Genomic DNA, 20623 nt, shown 5'->3' with positions numbered 1-20623 from the left:
GAAGTCAAATGTCTACTGCTTGCCTATGGCCTACAGCAGCACCGAGATATTCTGCACAGATTCTGCCAGTACATCTCAGTAAGACCAAAATAATGGTGTTCCAAAAAAGGTCCAGTCGCCAGGACCACAAATACAAATACCATCTAGACACCATTGCCCTAGAGCACACAAAAACTATACATACCTTGGCCTAAACATCAGCGCCACAGGTAACTTCCACAAAGCTGTGAATGATCTGAGAGACAAGGCAAGAAGGGCATTCAATGCCATCATAAGGAACACAAAATTCAACATACCAACATACTAATTAGGATCGGACTAAAAATACTTGAATCAGTCATAGAGCCCATTGCCCTTTATGGTTGTGAGGTCTGGGGTCCGCTCACCAACCAAGATTTCACAAAATGGGACAAACACCAAATTGAGACTCTGCATGCAGAATTCTGCAAAAATATCCTCAGTGTTTAACGTAGAACACCAAATAATGCATGTAGAGCAGAGCAGAATTAGGCCGATACCCACTAATTATCAAAATCCAGAAAAGAACCGTTAAATTCTACAACCACCTAAAAGGATGCGATTCCCAAACCTTCCATATCATCACCTACAGAGAGATGAATCTGGAGAAGAGTCCCCTAAGCAAGCTGGTCCAGGGGCTCTGTTCACAAACACAAACACACCCCACAGAACCCCAGGACAACAGCACAATTAGACCCAAGCAAAACAAAAAGATAATTACTTAACACATTGGAAAAAATTAACAACAAAATGGAGCAAACTAGAACAGAGAGTATACAGTGGCAGAATACCTGAGCACTGTGACTGACCCAAACTTAAAGAAAGCTTTGACTATGTACAGACTCAGTGAGCATAGCCTTGCTATTGAGAAAGGCCAATGTAGGCAGACATGGCTCTCAAGAGAAGACAGGCTATGTATGTGCACACTGCCCACAAAAAGTGGTGGAAACTGAGCTGCACTTCCTAACCTCCTGCCCAATGTATGACCATATTAGAGAGACATATTTCCCTCAGATTACACAGATCCAAAAATAATTTGAAAACAAACTCAAATTTCATAAACTCCCATATCTACTGGGTGAAATTCCACAGTGTGCCATCACAGCAGCAAGATTTGTGACCTGTTGCCACAAGAAAAGGGCAACCAGTGAAGAACAAACAGCATTGTAAACACAACCCATATTTATGCTTATTTATTTTCCCTTGTGTACTAGAACCATTCGTATATTGTTACAACACTGTATATATACATAATGTGACATTTGTAATGTCTTTATTGTTTTGAAACTTATGTATGTGTAATGTTTACTGTACATTTGTATTGTTTATTTCACTTTTGTATATTATCTACCTCACTTCCTTTGGCAATGTTAAAACATGTTTCCCATGCCAATAAAGCCCCTTGAATTGAATATATCGAAGGATAGAAGGTCAGAGATAGATAGAAGGATAGAGGGTCAGAGATAGATAGAAGGATAGAGGGTCAGAGATAGATAGAAGGATAGAGGATAGGGGACAGATATATAGAAGGATAGAGAATAGAGGGTCAGAGATAGAAGGATAGAGGGTCGGGGATAGATATATAGAAGGATAGAGGGTCAGAGATAGATGGAAGGATAGAGGATAGAGGGTCAGAGATAGATAGAAGGATAGAGGATAGGGGACAGATATATAGAAGGATAGAGGATAGAGGGTCAGAGATAGATAGAAGGATAGAGGATAGGGGACAGATATATAGAAGGATAAAGGATAGAGGGTCAGAGATGGATAGAAGGATATGGGTCGGGGATAGATACAGTGCCTTGCGAAAGTATTCGGCCCCCTTGAACTTTGCGACCTTTTGCCACATTTCAGGCTTCAAACATAAAGATATAAAACTGTATTTTTTTGTGAAGAATCAACAACAAGTGGGACACAATCATGAAGTGGAACGACATTTATTGGATATTTCAAACTTTTTTAACAAATCAAAACTGAAAAATTGGGCGTGCAAAATTATTCAGCCCCCTTAAGTTAATACTTTGTAGCGCCACCTTTTGCTGCGATTATAGCTGTCAGTCGCTTGTCTCTATCAGTTTTGCACATCGAGAGACTGAAATTTTTTCCCATTCCTCCTTGCAAAACAGCTCGAGCTCAGTGAGGTTGGATGGAGAGAATTTGTGAACAGCAGTTTTCAGTTCTTTCCACAGATTCTCGATTGGATTCAGGTCTGGACTTTGACTTGGCCATTCTAACACCTGGATATGTTTATTTTTGAACCATTCCATTGTAGATTTTGCTTTATGTTTTGGATCATTGTCTTGTTGGAAGACAAATCTCCGTCCCAGTCTCAGGTCTTTTGCAGACTCCATCAGGTTTTCTTCCAGAATGGTCCTGTATTTGGCTCCATCCATCTTCCCATCAATTTTAACCATCTTCCCTGTCCCTGCTGAAGAAAAGCAGGCCCAAACCATGATGCTGCCACCACCATGTTTGACAGTGGGGATGGTGTGGTCAGGGTGATGAGCTGTGTTGCTTTTACGCCAAACATAACGTTTTGCATTGTTGCCAAAAAATTCAATTTTGGTTTCATCTGACCAGAGCACCTTCTTCCACATGTTTGGTGTGTCTCCCAGGTGGCTTGTGGCAAACTTTAAACGACACTTTTTATGGATATCTTTAAGAAATGGCTTTCTTCTTGCCACTCTTCCATAAAGGCCAGATTTGTGCAATATACGACTGATTGTTGTCCTATGGACAGAGTCTCCCACCTCAGCTGTAGATCTCTGCAGTTCATCCAGAGTGATCATGGGCCTCTTGGCTGCATCTCTGATCAGCCTTCTTGTATGAGCTGACAGTTTAGAGGAACGGCCAGGTCTTGGTAGATTTGCAGTGGTCTGATACTCCTTCCATTCCAATATTATTGCTTGCACGGTGCTCCTTGGGATGTTTAAAGCTTGGGAAATCTTTTTGCATCCAAATCCGGCTTTAAACTTCTTCACAACAGTATCTCGGACCTGCCTGGTGTGTTCCTTGTTCTTCATGATGCTCTCTGCGCTTTTAACGGACCTCTGAGACTATCACAGTGCAGGTGCATTTATACGGAGACTTGATTACACACAGGTGGATTGTATTTATCATCATTAGTCATTTAGGTCAACATTGGATCATTCAGAGATCCTCACTGAACTTCTGGAGAGAGTTTGCTGCACTGAAAGTAAAGGGGCTGAATAATTTTGCACGCCCAATTTTTCAGTTTTTGATTTGTTAAAAAAGTTTGAAATATCCAATAAATGTCGTTCCACTTCATGATTGTGTCCCACTTGTTGTTGATTCTTCACAAAAAAAATACAGTTTTATATCTTTATGTTTGAAGCCTGAAATGTGGCAAAAGGTCGCAAAGTTCAAGGGGGCCGAATACTTTCGCAAGGCACTGTATATAGAAGGATAGAGGGTCAGAGATAGATAGAAGGATAGAGGATAGGGGACAGATATATAGAAGGATAGAGGGTCAGAGATAGATAGAAGGATAGAGGATAGGGGACAGATATATAGAAGGATAGAGGGTCAGGGATAGATAGAAGGATAGTGGGTCAGGGATAGATAGAAGGATAGAGGGTCAGGGATAGATAGAAGGATAGCGGGTCGGAGATAGATAGAAGGATAGCGGGTCGGAGATAGATAGAAGGATAGAGGGATGGGGATAGATAGAAGGATAGAGGGATGGGAATAGATAGAAGGATAGAGGGTTGGGATAGATAGAAGGATAGAGGGTCAGTGATAGATAGAAGGATAGAGGGTCAGTGATAGATAGAAGGATAGAGGGATGGGGATAGATAGAAGGATAGAGGGATGGGAATAGATAGAAGGATAGAGGGTTGGGATAGATAGAAAGAAGGTTGGAGATAGAAAGAAGGATAGAGGACAGGGTCGGAGATAAAAATGGAGCAAATGAAGAGGTCACATGGCCTCTCTAGGGCCCCTTTGCTTCCTTCTCTCTTCCCTCTTTTCTTGCTCCCCCCTCCTCCCCCCTTCAGGAATGTATGATATGATGCAACTTGGCAACAACAGGTTGAAACTGTGCTGTTGGTCCTCACTACCCGCTTACACCATGTGTGTGTGTGTGCACGCGCATATTGAAATAATTGCAGATCTATCTATGAATGACACTGTGCTGAGGGATGTGATTAGGGACGCGGCTTAGACAGATTAGGGAGTTAGTGCGTGGGTGTGTGTGTGTGTGTGTAAATCGAAGCATGTGTGCTCACGTGTGTGTGTGTGCGCGCGCGCGCGAGTGAGCATACATACATGCGTCTGTGCGAATGAGTTGAGCGAAGGCACACACATGTCCTCACCTTTGCAATTGCACACAAACATACACTCCCGTTAAGAATATTGGTAAACAGACATGCTCTTACATATCCTCTTGCCCAAATACACACATTTCACCCACCAATATGGTGGTTTCTCACGCTGTGGGCTCCCTGAGGCCACTGCACTGCCATTACTAATTCATCTTCAAACGTGATGCTATGAAAGAAGCCCATCAGGCTGCTGAATATTACATTCTACAGCTCTGCTCTGATACACACACGCAGAAACGTCTTCACGGGACCAAAAAGACCAAAATGGACCTGGGGCTTGATATGCATACATTGTTTTAAATGGAGACCCATATAGACCTGGTCAGAGTCAGACCGATCCGCGTGAGGGAAGCAGCAGAAAAGTAATTTTTTTAAGCGACTTTACTAACCAGAGCTGATAAAAAGCGAGAGAAGAGATAGAGGCAGAGAGAGAGAGAGAGAGAGAGAGACAGAGAGAGAGAGAGAGAGAGAGAGAGAGAGAGAGAGAGAGAGAGGTGCCTCTCTAGCAGGCTGGGAGGGGAGGGAGGGGGCTCTAAGCTGGGAGAGATGCTATAGTTATTTATCATCCACAGATGCTATAGCAGGGAGATGCTAGGGAGGGATGAGCTAGGTTATTTATCATCCACTATGATAGATGCTAAGCTAGGTTATTTATCATCCACTATGACAAGCCAACTCCACTATGATCGCTAAGTTATTTATCACCCACTATGACAGATGCTATAGCTCGTTATTTATCATCCACTATAGCTATAGCTAGGTTATTTATCCACTATGATAGATGCTATAACTAGGTTATTTATCATCCACTATGATAGATGCTATAGTTATTTATCATCCACTAGCTATAGCTAGGTTATTTATCATCCACTATGATAGATGCTATAACTAGGTTATTTATCATCCACTATGATAGATGCTATAACTAGGTTATTTATCATCCACTATGATAGATGCTATAGAGGTTATTTATCATCCACTATGATAGATGCTATAGCTAGGTTATTTATCATCCACTATGATAGATGCTATAGCTAGGTTATTTATCATCCACTATGATAGATGCTATGTTATTTATCATCCACTATGATAGATGCTATAGCTAGGTTATTTATCATCCACTATGATAGATGCTATAGCTAGGTTATTTATCATCCACTATGATAGATGCTATAGCTAGGTTATTTATCATCCACTATGATAGATGCTATAGCTAGGTTATTTATCATCCACTATGATAGATGCTATAGCTAGGTTATTTATCATCCACTATGATAGATGCTATAACTAAGTTATTTATCATCCACTATGATAGATGCTATAGCTGTTATTTATCATCCACTATAGATGCTATAGCTAGGTTATTTATCATCCACTATGATAGATGCTAAGTTATTTATCATCCACTATGATAGATGTTAGGTTATTTATCATCCACTATGATAGATGCTATTTATCATCCACTATGATAGATGCTATAGCTAGGTTATTTATCATCCATGTTAGATATGTTAGATTTATAGGTTATTTATCCACTATGATAGATGCTATATAGGTTATTTATCATCCACTATGATAGATGCTATAGCTAGGGTTATTTATCATCCACTATGATAGATGCTATAGCTAGGTTATTTATCATCCACTATGATAGATGCTATAACTAGGTTATTTATCATCCACTATGATAGATGCTATAACTGATAGATGCTATAGCTAGGTTATTTATCATCCACTATGATAGATGATGCTAGGTTATTTATCATCCACTATGATAGATGGTTATTTATCATCCACTATGATAGATGCTATAGCTAGGTTATTTATCATCCACTATGATAGATGCTATAGCTAGGTTATTTATCATCCACTATGATAGATGCTATGATAGATGCTATAGCTAGGTTATTTATCATCCACTATGATAGATGCTATATAGGTTATTTATCATCCACTATGATAGATGCTATAGCTAGGTTATTTATCATCCACTATGATAGATGCTATAGCTAGGTTATTTATCATCCACTATGTTAGATGCTATAGCTAGGTTATTTATCATCCACTATGATAGATGTCACTATGATAGATGTTATTTATCATCCACTATGATAGATGCTATAGCTAGGTTATTTATCATCCACTATGATAGATGCTATAACTAGGTTATTTATCATCCACTATGATAGATGCTATAACTAGGTTATTTATCATCCACTATGATAGATGCTATAGCTAGGTTATTTATCATCCACTATGATAGATGCTATAGCTAGGTTATTTATCATCCACTATGATAGATGCTATAGCTCGGTTATTTATCATCCACTATGATAGATGCTATAGCTAGGTTATTTATCATCCACTATGATAGATGCTATAGCTAGGTTATTTATCATCCACTATGATAGATGCTATAGCTAGGTTATTTATCATCCACTATGATAGATGCTATTGCTAGGTTATTTATCATCCACTATGATAGATGCTATAGCTAGGTTATTTATCATCCACTATGTTAGATGACTGTTATTTATCATCCACTATGATAGATGCTAGCAGGTTATTTATCATCCACTATGATAGATGCTCTAGGTTATTTATCATCCACTAGATGCGCTAGGTTATTTATCACCTGATGTACAGTGAGATAGATGTTGATAGCTTGGGTGTACAGTGCATTCAGGAAGTATTCACACCCCTTGACTTTTTTCCACATTTAGCTGTGTTACAAAGTGGGATTAAAATTGATTTAATTATATATATTTTTTGTAAACAATCTACACAAAATACTATGGTGTCAAAGTGGAAGAAATATTCTAACATTTGTAAGAAATTAACTGCTTTAATGTGGATGCTACCATGATTCGTGAGAAAGTTACACAAAAATCATACCCCGCAAGACATGCTAACCTCTCACCATTATAATAATGAAGAATGGCGCCGAAGGAGATTGTTCTATTGCATATGTTTTTTTCATATTATTTGTACCTTACTATGTACGTTATATTTCTGCCACCGTGTCCTATGACCGAAAAGAGCTTCTAGATATCAGGACAGCAATTCCTCACCCCGTACTGCAGGAATACTTATTTTTCAACGAGTCAGACGAGAATTATTTACATGAGACGCCCGACAAGGCCCCCATCCCTGTCATTCGCAGGAGAAAAAGACGAAGGTATCAGAGACTGAGGTATCAGGGATGAAGGTCCGGGTGCCTTGTAAGGATCCAATGCCGAGATGGCAATCTACTTTTACCATCGGTCCTATTAGCCAACGTACAATCAATCGATAATAAAACAGACGGACTACGATGACATATATCCTACCAAAGTGACATTAAAAACTGCCTTATCTTACGTTTCACCGAGTCGTGGCTGACCGACGACATGAATTACATACAGCTGGCGTTAACATTAACTCAAACAGCACTTTCGTGTGTTTTGCCAGCAGCTCTTCGTTGTGCATCCAGCATTGCGCTGTTTATGACTTCAAGCCTATCAACTCCCAAGATGAGGCTGGTGTAACCGAAGTGAAATAGCTAGCTAGTTAATTGTAGTTGTGTTGCTGGTTCGAGCCCAGGGAGGAGCAAGGAGAGGGACGGAAGCTATACTGTTACACTGGCAATACTAAAGTGCCTATAAGAACATCCAATAGTCAAAGGTTAATGAAATTCAAATGGTATAGAGGGAAATAGTCTTATAATTCCTAAAATAACTACAACCTAAAACTTCTTACCTGGGAATATTGAAGACTGATGTTAAAAGGAACCACAAGCTTTCATATGTTCTCATGTTCTGAGCAAGGAACTGAAACGATAGCTTTCGTACATAGCACATATTGCACTTTTAATTTCTTCCCCAACACTTTGTTTTTGTATTATTTAAACCAAATTGAACATGTTTCATTATTTACTTGAGGCTAAATTGATTTTATTGCTGTATTATATTAAGTTAAATAAGTGTTCATTCAGTATTGTTATAATTGTCATTATTACGAATAAAAAATACATTTAAAAAAGAATTGGCCGATTAATCGGTATCGGCTTTTATGGTCCTCCAATAATCGGTATCGGCATTGAAAAATCATAATCGGTCGACCTCTAATCTCTATTGCACTCAACACTACCCTTTCTCACCTGGACAAAAGTAACACCCATGTGAGAATGCTATTCATTGACTTCAGCTCAGCGTTCAACACCATAGTGCCCTCAAAGCTAATCACTAAGCTAAGGACCCTGGGACTAAACAACACCCTCCTCAACTGGATCCTGGACTTCCTGACGGGCCGCCCCCCAGGTGGTAAGGGTAGGTAACAACACATCCTCCACACTGATCCTCAACACGGGGGCCCCTCAGGGGTGCATGCTCAGTCCCCTCCTGTACTCCCTGTTCACTCATGACTGCATTCCCAGAAACGCTCCCAACACCATCATCAAGTTTTCTGATGACACAACAGTGACAATGATGAGACAGCCTATAGGGAGCAGGTCAGAGACCTGGACGTGTGGTGACAGGACAACAACCTCTCCCTCAACGTGATTAAGACAAAGGAGAGGATTGTGGACTACAGGAAAAGGAGGATCGAGTACGCCCCCATTCTCATCGAGGGGGCTGCAGTGGAGCAGGTTGTAAGCTTCAATTTCCTTGGTGTCCACATCACCAACAAACTATCATGGTCCAAACACACTAAGACAGTTGTGAAAAAGCCTATTCCCCCTCAGGAGACTGAAAAGATTTGGCATGGGTCTTCAGATCCTCAAAAGGTTCTACAGCTGCATCATCGAAAGCATGGTTGCACTGGTTGCATCACTGCCTGGTATGTCAATTGCTCGGCCTCCTACCGCAAGGCACTACTACCATACGGCCCAGTACATCACTGGTGCCTCTATACCATGCGGTGTCAGAGGAAGGCCCCAAAAAATTGTCAAAGACTCCAGCCACCCTAGTCATAGACTGTTACCTCTGCTACTACATACCCCCCCTTTTCATTGTATCCAATTGGTAGTAGTTACAGTCTTGTCTCTTCGCAGCAACTCCCATACGGACTCGGGAGAGGCGAAGGTAGAGAGCCTCAGTCAGTGAACTTATTTTGAATTTTTATTTTGTAATGTTTACTCTTTTTTTTTGTTAACACTTAAAAATATATATATGTTTATTATTTTGTCTTTTTTTAATTTAGATTTTTAGAATTTGAATGTTTTTATTATTTTATTCATTTTAAAAAATTGGTTGAGGGCTTGTCAGTCAGCATTTAAATGTGAGTTTACACCTGTTGGTTGAGGGCTTGTCATTCAGCATTTCACTATGATGTTTACACCTGTTGGTTGAGGGCTTGTCATTCAGCATTTCACTATGAGGTTTACACCTGTTGGTTGAGGGCTTGTCATTCAGCATTTCACTATGAGGTTTACACCTGTTGGTTGAGGCTTGTCATTGCATTTCTATGAAGTTTACACCTGTTGGTTGAGGGCTTGTCATTCAGCATTTCACTATGATGTTTACACCTGTTGGTTGAGGGCTTGTCATTCAGCATTTCACTATGAGGTTTACACCTGTTGGTTGAGGGCTTGTCATTCAGCATTTCACTATGAAGTTTACACCTGTTGGTTGAGGGCTTGTCATTCAGCATTTCACTATGAGGTTTACACCTGTTGGTTGAGGGCTTGTCAGTCAGCATTTCACTATGAGGTTTACACCTGTTGGTTGAGGGCTTGTCCGTCAGCATTTCACTATGAGATTTACACCTGTTGGTTGAGGGCCTCTGAAAAATAAACAACCTCGCCGCACTGCTTCTTGACACAATTCACATCCAACCCAGAAGCCAGCTGCACCAATGTGTCGGAGGAAACACCATACACCTGGCGACCTGGTCAGCGTGCACTGCGCCCGGCCCAACACAGGAGTCGCTAGTGAGTGATGAGCATTTAAATGTGAGTTTACACCTGTTGGTTGAGGGCTTGTCAGTCAGCATTTCACTATGAGGTTTACACCTGTTGGTTGAGGGCTTGTCATTCAGCATTTCACTGGAAGGTCTATATAATAGTCCTATATAACCTAGCTCACTACAGTAAGACAGACCGTTCCTCATTACGTAGTCCTATAACCTAGCTCACTACAGTAAGACAGACTGTTCCTCATTACGTAGTCCTATAACCTAGCTCACTACAGTAAGACAGACTGTTCCTCATTACGTAGTCCTATAACCTAGCTCACTACAGTAAGACAGACCGTTCCTCATTACGTAGTCCTATAACCTAGCTCACTACAGTGAGACAGACTGTTCCTCATTACGTAGTCCTATAACCTAGCTCACTACAGTAAGACAGACCGTTCCTCCGTAGTCCTATAACCTAGCTCACTACAGTAAGACAGAGTCGTATTCCTATAACCTAGCTCACTACAGTAAGACAGACCATTCCTCATTACGTAGTCCTATAACCTAGCTCACTAGTCAGACAGACCATTCCTCATTACGTAGTCCTATAACCTAGCTCACTACAGTAAGACAGACCGTTCCTCATTACGTAGTCCTATAACCTAGCTCACTACAGTGAGACAGACTGTTCCTCATTACGTAGTCCTATAACCTAGCTCACTACAGTAAGACAGACCGTTCCTCATTACGTAGTCCTATAACCTAGCTCACTACAGTAAGACAGACCGTTCCTCATTACATAGTCCTATAACCTAGCTCACTACAGTAAGACAGACCATTCCTCATTACGTAGTCCTTTAACCTAGCTCACTACAGTAAGACAGACCGTTCCTCATTACGTAGTCCTATAACCTAGCTCACTACAGTGAGACAGACTGTTCCTCATCAGAGAGTCACTGCTCCATCACGTGTGCGCCAGCCAGACAGACACAAAGGAACTCTAGAAAAGATTTGCCATTGCCTGTACTCAGCCTCTGTCAAGGCTTCCAACAACATTATCTTTCATCATGCTTGGTCCAGTTGTATTCGATTTTGTGCTATAGCCCAACTATTGTTTTAGCAGAGGTGGCCAATATCGAATATCACAATGTTTTATGTGTATATAGTCACAATAGGACAATGGTTGACATCGCTCAAACCTAACCAATACAAATCTGCCAAATTGTGCATAATGTATGGTTGTTGGGAAGGACAGAGAGAGAGAGAGAGATAATTAGATAATGATCCTTTCACTTTATATTACTAGCATGATATTACAGAGTAGGATTAGTGCTTTTGATATTACACTGTGGTATTCAATCCCATAGAGAATCACTGCACTTCAGTAAAGCCTTACTAATCAAGACGGAGAGCCTGGGTGCAGTAATAATGCTTCACATCACCACTGTGGAGTCTACGTGTACTTTACAGTATTAATAACACACGTTAACACATGGTCACCTCGTCTCATATGGATGTGAATGGGTGATTTGTGTTGATTCAATTGTAATGAACATGAACTATAGGACATAGGAGTATGCCTGTGAGGGGGGATTCAGCATTAGAGATGAATGTGAGATGTATTCTCTCACCGCGCTGAAACATGGGTTATACGCATGCGCACGGACACACATACAGTAGAGTAGAGTAGTAGAGTTTGGAATCAACCACCCCCTCTTCCCTTCGGTAACCCCCTCCCTCACCCTCCAACACTAAAACCCAGCCCTCCCTCCTACAGTAAAACCCAGCCCTCTGTCATGACTGTCCTGATCAGGTCAGGTTACAGGAGACCACAACCCTACAGAGATCTAGGGGTCTGAAGATGTGGGGGTTTTATGACCCCTCACGCCCCTGGTAAATCTTAGGCCACACAACATTCCTGTGTCCCCTCAATATGGAGAACCACCCTCAGAACATTAAACATGAAATAAAGGGACTTTGGAACAACGGTTTCCGTCAGCCACAATGGTGTTGACGATAGATGGGATATGAAAATGTATGTCATTTTGTTTTGTTATTAAAGGTTAACGTTATTACGAAAACATTGTAACATTAAGAGTTTTCCTTGTATATTTTTAATGTTTATACATTGTACATTGTGTGGAAAATGTCCAAATCAAAGAGAATGTTTTGGTAAAGATGAAATGTGAAGTTAGTTGTCTAAAATTGGATTTGAGTACAATCTAGACCTTGCCCATAACTTGGTACGCCCAGAGAATTGCCCTAAAGGCAGTTACGCCCACTTCTGACCTGACGATATAAAACCTGTGAGTTAAGAATTAACATATGAGACTACGTGACCCAAGCTGCAGCCGAGGTCTAAAAAGTCAACGAACCCAAAACGCAACACAAGTTTGAAGACAAAGAAATATGTTTCGACCCAAGCTACTGGTGAGTAGCTGTGTCTAAGATGGTGAATTCAAGTCGAACCACCTAGCCTCCACTCCCCATCGAATCGTGGTATCTACACTGTTTCATTCCTACGCTGTGAGCTCTGAGCTACAGAGCTGTCTGTCCTCAGAAGAGCCCTTCCAGAGCAAGGGCGAGGGAACAGACTCCTAAGCCAAAAGGACACTGACATCGTGAGGACAGCCAAAGAATTGCGCCGGAGAATTGCGTCATTGAGCAGCCTGAACGGTCCTCGCGGAGAATCCACGGAGACCTTCCCCACATAATTACATCATTATATTCTGACCCATAAGAGCGGCAGTTTGGGGCAAGGCTAGGGTTAGAATAGCATAGCTGACAAATTCACCCAAATGTATATTTCTCTCGTGTACTTTCTCTATTTCTATCTCTTTTAAATCCCCATTTTGGGTAACACGTGCCATAGTGTGTTGGACCATTGCACTAAGTTTTATTCAATAGCCTAGAAAGTGTTTTTGTGTATGTATATCTTTTATTCTCATTTTAGCTTTCTAGTAAATAAATACTCAACTAAGATTGGTGTGGTACGAACTCATTGGTGAGACCCGGGTCCGTGCAGATTCACAGATTATGTGACGTTCAGAACGTGACTGTAGAGGTAACTGATTAATTAGCGTCTGTTGTAAAATAGATATTCTGATATACTTTGACGCCAGGACAGCGGAGTCAATCACCACCTTCCGGAGACACCTGAAACCCCACCTCTTTAAGGAATACCTAGGATAGGATAAAGTAATCCTTCTCACCCCCCCTTAAATGATTTAGATGCACTATTGTAAAGTGGCTGTTCCACTGGATGTCATAAGGTGAATTCACCAATTTGTAAGTCGCTCTGGATAAGAGCGTCTGCCAAATGACTTAAATGTAAATGTAGTTAATTTGGGAAATAGAAACTCAATAAAACAAATTTTCCCATGGTGCCCCAGAATAATGAGTTAATAATTGCTTGATTCAGTTAATCACGCAATTAGAAACCTTTAATCATTCGATGAGCAACAGTCGTCACATTAAGTAATACATCACGACACCTCCCTCCTACAGTAAAACCCAGCCCTCCCTCCATCAGTAAAACCCAGCCCTCCCTCCATCAGTAAAACCCAGCCCTCCCTCCATCAGTAAAACCCAGCCTTCCCTCCTACAGTAAAACCCAGCCTTCCCTCCTACAGTAAAACCCAGCCTTCCCTCCTATAGTAAAACCCAGCCTTCCCTCCTACAGTAAAACTCAGCCCTCCCTCCATCAGTAAAACTCAGCCCTCCCTCCATCAGTAAAACTCAGCCCTCCCTCCTACAGTAAAACTCAGCCCTCCCTCCTACAGTAAAACTCAGCCCTCCCTCCATCAGTAAAACTCAGCCCTCCCTCCATCAGTAAAACTCAGCCCTCCCTCCTACAGTAAAACCCAGCCCTCCCTCCTACAGTAAAACTCAGCCCTCCCTCCTACAGTAAAACTCAGCCCTCCCTCCTACAGTAAAACCCAGCCCTCCCTCCTACAGTAAAACCCAGCCTTCCCTCCTACAGTAAAACCCAGCCTTCCCTCCTACAGTAAAACCCAGCCCTCCCTCCTACAGTAAAACCCAGCACTCCCTCCTACAGTAAAACCCAGCCCTCCCTCCTACAGTAAAACCCAGCCCTCCCTCCATTCATCCATCTATGTGAAAACCCAGTTCTCTCTCCATCCGTGTGAAAACCCGGCCCTCTCCATCCATCCATGTGAAAACCCGGCTCTCTCCATCCATCCATCTATGTGAAAACCCAGTTCTCTCTCCATCCATCCATGTGAAAAGCGGCCCTCTATCCATCCATCCATGCGAAAACCCGGCCCTCCCTTCCTCCTTATGAAAACCCGGCCCTCCCTCCATCTGAAAACTCGGCCCTCCCTCCCTCTGAAAACTCGGCCCTCCCTCCATCTGAAAACTCGGCCCTCCCTCCCTCTGAAAACTCGGCCCTCCCTCCCTCTGAAAACTCGGCCCTCCCTCCCTCTGAAAACCCGGCACTACGCCCTACCAAAAATATTGTCTGCCCCCCCTCAGCCTTGGCTATGGGCTCCCCAACTCTCTGAGCTCTCTCTGCTGTATGACTCAACAGCCAGCTTTGCTCCTGGCGTTCTGTGTGTATGTGCTTCTCTTCTCCCAGTGAAGTTTAATTCTGAGCGATTGGGCAGCAGCAGCATCATCATCATGCCGTCTTGAGTATGTAGAGCAGCAAGAAAGGAGCAACCACTACCAACCATTAGGGCTCAACAGAACAGCCATTAGGGCTCAACACACCAGCCATTAGGGCTCCAACACACCAGCCATTAGGGGCTCCAACACACCAACCATTAGGGGCTCCAACACACCAACCATTAGGGCTCAACACACCAAACATTAGGGGCTCCAACACACCAAACATTAGGGGCTCCAACACGCCAAACATTAGGGGCTCCAAAACACCAACCATTATGGCTCAACCATTAGGGCTCAAAACACAAATAGCACTTGCCTGCTGAGAGTACTTGTGAACTGAGTGCAAACTGATTTTGTGTTGAATCGCATGAAACTGTCGCCATTCAGACGTCAACAGTGAGCTGAACAAACGAAGATCGACATTCGATGTCATGTGTACGACCCTTAATAAACGACAGACTCATTCACCACCGTCGCCTGCTGCCATGCAATACGGACAGAAGGATTTAGATAATGGAGGGAAGGAGGGAGGGAAGGAGGGAGGGGAGAGTGAAAGGACTGAATAGTACAAAAATGAAATCAATGAATCACAATGACACCAAGATGTTGTCTGTAACATATACGGTTCACAGATCATAGGGTCCTACAGTATAATGACTAGATGTTGTCTGTCATATGTACGGTTCACAGATCATAGGGTCCTACAGTATAATGACTAGATGTTGTCTGCCATATGTACGGTTCACAGATCATAGGGTCCTACAGTATAATGACTAGATGTTGTCTGTCATATGTACGGTTCACAGATCATAGGGTCCTACAGTATAATGACTAGATGTTGTCTGTAACATGTACGGTTCACAGATCATAGGGTCTTACAGTATAATGACTAGATGTTGTCTGTCATATGTACGGTTCACAGATCATAGGGTCCTACAGTATAATGACTAGATGTTGTCTGTCATATGTACGGTTCACAGATCATAGGGTCCTACAGTATAATGACTAGATGTTGTCTGCCATATGTACGGTTCACAGATCATAGGGTCCTACAGTATAATGACTAGATGTTGTCTGTCATATGTACGGTTCACAGATCATAGGGTCCTACAGTATAATGACTAGATGTTGTCTGTCATATGTACGGTTCACAGATCATAGGGTCCTACAGTATAATGACTAGATGTTGTCTGTAACATGTACGGTTCACAGATCATAGGGTCCTACAGTATAATGACTAGATGTTGTCTGTCATATGTACGGTTCACAGATCATAGGGTCTTACAGTATAATGACTAGATGTTGTCTGTACCAGGTACGGTGCACAGATCATCAGGAAGCAGATACAGGTCTAAAAGGGCCACTTTCATCATGATTTTTAAATGAAGTGAGAATTCCCAGAACATTCGGGGATACCAAAAATATTTTGGGGTAATGCCGAAGTGGAATCGCCCCTGTACAGTAGCTGTCTGCTAGTGCCGAACGACCACATGCATCATTACCTTAGTGTGTGATGGAGTTCTGCTGTTCTCTAGGCCAAGAGCGGGTCTATAGTCCACTCAGCTGCTTCATGGCTGGGACAGATGGAGAAAAACCTGAAGAAACAGAGGAAAGAGCATACTTACATAAATAACTCAAGTCTAGAAAACTTCAGCATGACATAACTGATCAAAATGGGTTGCAATGACGTAATTCACTTCAACAGAGTTTGTACTTAAACAAATATGTACGTATCAGAAGTGCACTGTAATAATTCATAACCCTTACAGGTTGTTTGAGCACACTGTTAGTGACTAGTACAGAGTACAGTCTAGGCCTATCATACCCTGAGTTGGTTAGGTGGTAGAGCATCCCCATCCACGAAGATACAACAGAGCTCTGGTCTGGCAGCAGCTAGCTAGCTACAGTACTGTCACATCTACAAGAGCTCTGGTCTGGCAGCAGCTAGCTAGCTACAGTATTGTCACATCTACAAGAGCTCTGGTCTGGCAGCAGCTAGCTAGCTACAGTATTGTCACATCTACAAGAGCTCTGGTCTGGCAGCAGCTAGCTAGCTACAGTACTGTCACATCTAAACTCAGCAAAAAATAGTATGTTTTCTCACTGTCAACTGCATTTATTTTCAGCAAACTTAACATGTGTAAATATTTTAATGAACATAACAAGATTCAACAACTGAGACATAAACTGAACAAGTTCCACAGACATGTGACTAACAGAAATTGAATAATGTGTCCCTGAACAAAGGGGGGGGGGGTTAAAATCAAAAGTAACAGTCAATATCTGGTGTGGCCACCAGCTGCATTAAGTACTGCAGTGCATCTCCTCATGGACTGCACCAGATTTGCAAGTTCTTGCTGTGAGATGTTACCCCACTCTTCCACCGAGGCACCTGCAAGTTCCCGGACATTTCTTGGGGGAATGGCCCTAGCCCTCACCCTCCAGGGTGATGTCAGGATGAGCCTGCAGGAAGGGTACCACATGAGGGAGGAGGATGTCTTCCCTGTAACGCACAGCGTTGAGATTGCCTGCAATGACAACAAGCTCAGTCCGATGATGCGGTGACACACCGCCCCCAGACCATGACGGACCCTCCACCTTAAAACCGATCTCCCTCCAGAGTACAGGCCTTGGTGTAACACTCATTCCTTATGAGATAAATGCGAATCCAACCATCACCCCTGGTGAGACAAAACCGCGACTTGTCAGTGAAGAGCACTTTTTGCCAGTCCTGTTCAGTCCAGCGACGGTGGGTTTGTGCCCATAGGCGACGTTGTTGCCGGTGATGTCTGGTGAGGACCTGCCTTACAACAGGCCTACAAGCCCTCAGTCCAGCCTCTCTCAGCCTATTGCAGACAGTCTGAGCACTGCTGGAGGGATTGTGCGTTCCTGGTGTAACCCTGTAACTCAGGCAGTTGTTGCCATCCTGTACCTGTCCCGCAGGTGTGATGTTTGGATGTACCAATCCTGTGCAGGTGTCTCTCTCTCTAGGTAACACAGGCCTCACATCTCTCTCTAAACATCCTCACATAGATAACTCACTTAACACAATCCTCACTCTCTCTCTAGATAACACAATCCTCACATCTCTCTCTCTAGATAACATAACACATCTCTCTCTCTCTCCTTTAGATAACACAATCCTCACATCTCTCTCTCCTCGAGATAACACAATCCTCACATCTCTCTCTCTCTCCTCTAGGTAACACAAGCCTCACATCTCTCTCTCTCCTCTAGATAACACAAGCCTCACATCTCTCTCTCTCCTCTAGGTAACACAGGCCTCACATCTCTCTCTCCTCTAGATAACACAATCCTCACATCTCTCTCTAGGTAACACAGGCCTCACATCTCTCTCTCTCCTCTAGATAACACAAGCCTCACATCTCTCTCTCTCTCCTCTAGATAACACAAGCCTCACATCTCTCTCTCTCCTCTAGATCTAACACAGGCCTCATCTCTCTCTCCTCTAGATAACACAATCCTCACATCTCTCTCTCTAGGTAACACAGGCCTCTCTCCTCTCAAGATAACACAATCCTCACATCTCTCTCTCTCTCCTCTAGGTAACACAAGCCTCACATCTCTCTCTCTCTCCTCTAGATAACACAAGCCTCACATCTCTCTCTCTCCTCTAGGTCATCTCTCTCTCACCTCTAGATAACACATCTCTCTCTCTCCTCTGATAACACAATCCTCACATCTCTCTCTCTAGGTAACACAGGCCTCACATCTCTCTCTCCTCTAGATAACACAATCCTCACATCTCTCTCTAGGTCTCTCTCTCTCCTAGATAACACAATCCTCACATCTCTCTCTCCTCTAGGTAACACAGGCCTCACATCTCTCTCTCTCCTCTAGATAACACAAGCCTCACATCTCTCTCTCTCTCTAGGTAACACAGGCCTCACATCTCTCTCTCCTAGATAACACAATCCTCACATCTCTCTCTCCTCTAGATAACACAAGGCCTCTACATCTCTCTCTCTCCTCTAGATAACACAATCCTCACATCTCTCTCTCTAGGTAACACAGGCCTCACATCTCTCTCTCTAGGTAACACAGGCCTCACATCTCTCTCTAGATAACACAATCCTCATCTCTCTCTCTAGATAACACAGGCCTCACTCCTCTAGATAACACAATCCTCACATCTCTCTCTCTAGATAACACAGGCCTCACATCTCTCTCTAGATAACACAATCCTCACATCTCTCTCTCTAGATAACACAATCCTCACATCTCTCTCTCTAGGTAACACAGGCCTCACATCTCTCTCTCTCTAGGTAACACAGGCCTCACATCTCTCTCTCTCCTCTAGATAACACAATCCTTTAGATAACACAAGCCTCACATCTCTCTCTCTAGATAACACAATCCTCACATCTCTCTCTAGGTAACACAGGCCTCACATCTCTCTCTGCTCTAGGTAACACAGGCCTCACATCTCTCTCTCTCTCCTTTAGATAACACAATCCTCACATCTATCTCTCTCTCCTCTAGATAACACAATCCTCACATCTCTCTCTCTCCTCTAGATAACACAAACATCTCTCTCTCTAGATAACACAAGCCTCACATCTCTCTCTCTCCTTTAGATAACACAATCCTCACATCTCTCTCTAGGTAACACAGGCCTCACATCTCTCTCTGCTCTAGGTAACACAGGCCTCACATCTCTCTCTCTCTCCTTTAGATAACACAACACATCTCTCTCTAGGTAACACATCATCTCTCTCTCTCTCCTCTAGATAACACAAGCCTCACATCTCCTTTAGATAACACAAGCCTCACATCTCTCCTCTAGATAACACAATCCTACATCTCTCTCTCTAGGTAACACAGGCCTCACATCTCTCTCTCTGCTCTAGGTAACACAGGCCTCACATCTCTCTCTCTCTCCTTTAGATAACACAATCCTCACATCTCTCTCTCTAGGTAACACAGGCCTCATCTCTCTCTGCTCTAGGTAACACAGGCCTCACATCTCTCTCTCTCCTTTAGATAACACAATCCTCACATCTCTCTCTCTAGGTAACACAGGCCTCACATCTCTCTCTCTCCTCTAGATAACACAATCCTCACATCTCTCTCTGCTCTAGGTAACACAGGCCTCACATCTCTCTCTCCTCTAGATAACACAATCCTCACATCTCTCTCTCTAGATAACACAATCCTCACATCTCTCTCTCTCTCTTTAGATAACACAATCCTCACATCTCTCTCTCTAGGTAACACAGGCCTCACATCTCTCGCTCTCCTCTAGATAACACAATCCTCACATCTCTCTCTCCTCTAGATAACACAATCCTCACATCTCTCTCTCTAGGTAACACAGGCCTCACATCTCTCTCTCTCCTCTAGATAACACAAGGCCTCACATCTCTCTCTAGGTAACACTCTCTCCTCTAGATAACACAAGCCTCACATCTCTCTCTCTCCTTTAGATAACACAAGCCTCACATCTCTCTCTCTAGATAACACAATCCTCACATCTCTCTCTCTAGGTAACACAGGCCTCACATCTCTCTCTCTGCTCTAGGTAACACAGGCCTCACATCTCTCTCTCTCCTTTAGATAACACAATCCTCACATCTATCTCTCTCTCCTCTAGATAACACAATCCTCACATCTCTCTCTCTCTCCTCTAGATAACACAATCCTCACATCTCTCTCTCTAGATAACACAATCCTCACATCTCTCTCTCTCTCCTTTAGATAACACAATCCTCACATCTCTCTCTCTAGGTAACACA

General features: G+C 42.8%; 1 protein-coding gene across 3 annotated transcripts in view; it reads right to left on the bottom strand.

The window, feature by feature from the left end:
- LOC135513789 (serine/threonine-protein kinase TAO3-like) overlaps nt 1–20623 on the bottom strand; it is a 164010-nt gene that overhangs the window by 76057 nt on the left and 67330 nt on the right. For all 3 annotated transcript variants that reach the window (XM_064936719.1, XM_064936718.1, XM_064936720.1), the window contains one exon: nt 16370–16462. The gene's annotated coding sequence lies outside the window, so the exon portion shown is untranslated. The remainder of the gene's footprint in view (nt 1–16369; nt 16463–20623) is intronic.

The sequence above is a fragment of the Oncorhynchus masou genome, chromosome 25 (genome assembly GCF_036934945.1).
Source record: "Oncorhynchus masou masou isolate Uvic2021 chromosome 25, UVic_Omas_1.1, whole genome shotgun sequence".
Taxonomy (NCBI): domain Eukaryota; kingdom Metazoa; phylum Chordata; class Actinopteri; order Salmoniformes; family Salmonidae; genus Oncorhynchus; species Oncorhynchus masou.
Note: the sequence above shows the minus strand (reverse complement) of the source record. Positions and strands in the feature narration are given on the sequence as shown.